Genomic DNA, 4,289 nt, shown 5'->3' with positions numbered 1-4,289 from the left:
TATGTGAGAGAAATGGATACCGTTATGAACACTGCATTATGTACCAAATCTCATTACTTTGTGGTAGTTACTCCTTACAAGACAACTCAGTGGGCATGTGTGTGCAACCTTTGTTCTATCCTAGTTTTAGTTACTCCACTCACAATTGTATGTAATTAATGGGACTTTAATTTATATAAAAGTTTGTAAAGAAATTTCTTTTAAGTCACTTTCCTTCAAAAAATCCTTCTAACCAGACAGTAATTTTTTTAGATAATTATACGAACATTTTCATAAGCAACTTCCGAGCCTCGTAAATAATTTTTGAATTTTCGAACATCCTATAAGACAAACCCTAAATACATTTGAACTTGAAATTCTCAAATTCTGTTTTTCTTTTCCTCTACCTGGGTATTTATTAATTGCTATTTGGCATAGAGTCTTATTTAGCCCCATTTTAGTAAAAAAAAAAAAAATCTATACCGAAATAGTAATTTTTTAGAAAATGTGTGGTAAAAAAAGAAGGAATAATTTTCGATTTACGTATTAAATTATTTTATGGGAGAATATGTAGTTAAAAATGAATTTTAGAAAAATAGAACCAAACATAGGCTTATTAGTTATTACTACTAACTAACTCATCACATTTATTTGACCAAACATCTTAAATATGAATTTCATTTAACTAAATGGTTCATATTATTACAATAAAGTTGTATATCTATTGTTTCAATAATATGATCGAGCCGAAAAATCCGTTTGGCCCCCATTATTTCAAACTATAATGGGTGAAATAATATTGTTTTTGGCTATTGAATGGTTGAAAAAAAAAAATTCAATTTACGTGTAATATTATTTTATGAAGATTGTCTGATTAAAAATAAAAGAGAGAAAAATAAAATTTAATTTTTAACGACGGCCATACAAGATAAAGATAGTGGTCACTTCAAAATTCTAGAATCGACAAATTAACATTCAATATCTACTCAACACGTACACCCTGTTTATGAAGCAACTCATAATTTTACCAAAAAAAGAAAAAAAGGAGGATTGGTCACAATCTTGTTTTTATCACCACAAACAAATTAGTTGTCAATTAGATAATAGAAGTTTCTAGTTTATAAAACATTTTGTCTCTTGCTTGAGCAGGATTTGAATCACTAAAAAAGTCTGAAATTAGGGTCCCGATTGGGAGAGATTCTGAGAATTGATTTTTTGACCATTGGAAGAAAAGCAGGGTTCACCCGTGAGAGAAGAAGTCAAAAATTACGGCTGGAATAATGAAATAACGATCAAAAAATCAATTTTTTGGGATAAAAAATCCCTCACAAACACACGCTAGGATTCAAGAGAAATTTATTTTTTCTTTTTTAAAATAGAGCATGTGCTTGTCTTTTTATATTTGGAGAAGTAAACGCACACTATATTTATAATTTATAATGATTGCATTTAATAAAATTACAAATTTAAATACTCCACTACTTAATTTATTCATAGTATAGTTTAGATATTGACATCTCAATTCGAAAAGTGTTAAAAAAAAATACTATTTAAATTTAAATTTGCTCTTTATTGTGATCAAAATAATATCTAAAAAGTAAAGAGTCAATGAAGATATATTGCAATAACGTAAAATATATTTTGAAGGTAGTTTTTTGGTACTAATTGATTGGCTACTTAAATGAATTAACACTTGGCCCAATTATTGATATATTGCAAGTGTGAACGGATTGAAACACAAGGCTTCACCTTCACCTAAATGAAATTAATTTGACTTTAATTTTCTATTCATTTCTTGTAGTTGCTAAGCCCTTGTTTGAATCCCATTTAAGGGAAAAATATATTTTTGAATCTTGATTTTTTGGAGAACGTGTAGTTAAAAAGTAAGAGAAAATTTTCAATTTACGTATAAAATTATTTTATTGAAAAATATATGATTGAAAATGAATTTTAAAAAAAATATGACTCAAACAAGGGTAACTCTCATTTTGACAAATTTATAAATGATTTATAAAAAGAATAGAGGGTAGTATTAGATTTCGTAAAATGTATAAATAATATATTGTGAAGATTAATATTTAAGTTTAATTAAATATAAAAATATTTACAAATTTGTTTTGCAGACAAATGCTAACTTTTTCTATTCTTATTAATTTCTTCGATTAGAAAAGATAAAGGATTAGTAAAGCAGTTGATGAGATACTTATCCCATATAAATCCAAATTATTAGTTAAAACAACTAATCTTTTGTTAGTCTTGCACCATCCAATTCAACCTCATATCAAATCAAACGTGGCCATAATATTCACCAAGTATACCATTTATGAGTCTTGCAATTACCATACATACATATGCAAGGCATGCATGCATGTCTACAAGTGTTTATGCGTGTGATCTTAGCCACTGCTTGGTACGAATTAAAACTTAGATTCTAATTCAAGTCAAAATTAATAATTAATTTTAATCACATATTTATGAGATCTACAAATTTTCAACCTCACGTTATATCAACTTTATCAAATAATAAAAATATGATTTCAGCCCTGTTTCCTGGCTTTTTTTTCTTTTTTTTTTTAATTGGGAAAACTTGTTTTTAATAATATTTTTTTTTGGAGAATGTATAGTTAAGAACATTTTATTGTGTAAATATATGATTAAAAATATGAAAAAATAAGAAACAAAGAGGGCTTAATCTTCACCAAACAAGGACTAAAGAGAGTTGTACAACTACCCGTCTAACCGTTGAACAAGTTCAAAATTGGAGTAGAAGCATGTCCCACCATGGAACATACTAGATAGGGTTGCGCTGCTTGCACAACCCCGCGGACAACCAGGGGGTTATGTGGCACCCGCAGTTGTTCAAGCAGTATAATTCTGCTAGACGACCTATGGGCCAAATATATTATTTGTTAATGAGAAAATTAGGCAAAATCTTAGTTTTAAAATTTAGTTGTCATTAAGAATGTTCTTAAAAAGTCATGGGTTTATTATATAAGAGAAATAATTCTTGTACACATCAAGGTGTACATAAGGGTCACAAATGGCAATGAGGTGAGTTCGGAGCTGATGGCTCGCCCCCCGTCAGGCAATTTTTCATCCCTTACCCACCCCATTAGCCATTTAAGTTGGGGCGGGAACGAGCCCTTGCTCCGATTATGTACTCGTTTAATTTATTTATTTTTAAGATTTTAATAATTCATTTTATTGTCCATATTCTTTAAAATGAAACAATAATATAGTTATAAATTTTTTGAATTAATTTATTTATTTTTAAAAGTTAAATTATTCAAATATATTTGGTAAACTATGATTTTTATTGTTGATCATATTTCTTAGATAATTTTAGCTGTCATCTTTTATTAAAATTAATGAAATTTCGTGAGATTTTTTCATTTAAAGTATTGAATTCTTAAATATAAATAAATAAAATTAATCTTGGGTGGGCCCCTGTTACCCGTACTCGCCCCGATGACGAAATTTTCTGCCCCCTACTCGACCCGAATACTCGATTAAGCAGGTAATCCCCATCCCATTTATGGCGGGATCACATGGGCATCTAGTTTGACGAATTCTTTTATCATCCCCGACAAGGGTTTACACCCACTCAAATGGACAGGGGTTCACGTGAGAGGGGTATGAACCCGTATGTACACCGTTATGTACGTGTAGCATCACTTAAACTCCCGTTTGGCTCTTATTTTCTGAAATGAAAATGGGTGAATAGTGTTTTTTTTTTTTTGAAAAATGAGTGATTGAAAAAGGACAAATTTTCGATTTACGTGTAATATTATTTTATGGAAGATTATGTAGTTAAAAATATGAAAGAGAAAAATAAAATGAAATTTAATGGTGAACAAACGAGAGCTAAATGTGTATTTCTTAAAACTATATTATCAAGTAATATAGATTTAGCAAGTAATCATGAATTTGAAGGTTAAATATCTTCTTTAACGGAATTTAAATTCACAAAATTTGAAGATAGAAAATCATATTCAATGTTTTCGTTCTCATATTGTAAATGAAGCCTTTAGTCTTGAAATCAGGCTATAATTTTTAAAAAGACACGTTTTAGGTCACATTTATAGAGATATGAATCCATAAAATAGTGTCATAGATACACAACTTTATAAGTTTTAATCACACGCGTAGTATATTGCAGTCGCATAACATATTACAAATATTTTAGATCACCACAACACAACTTTATAGGTCACATTCATACAATGTTATGACAATCTTTACACAAATGACATTTTTTTCAAAGACACGTCTTAAGTCACATTCATAAATTGCATATGCGTAGTGTAACT

This window comes from Olea europaea, chromosome 21 (genome assembly GCF_002742605.1).
Source record: "Olea europaea var. sylvestris chromosome 21, O_europaea_v1, whole genome shotgun sequence".
NCBI lineage: Eukaryota > Viridiplantae > Streptophyta > Magnoliopsida > Lamiales > Oleaceae > Olea > Olea europaea.
The sequence above is the reverse complement of the archived record's forward strand: the minus strand, read 5'-3'. Positions refer to the sequence as shown.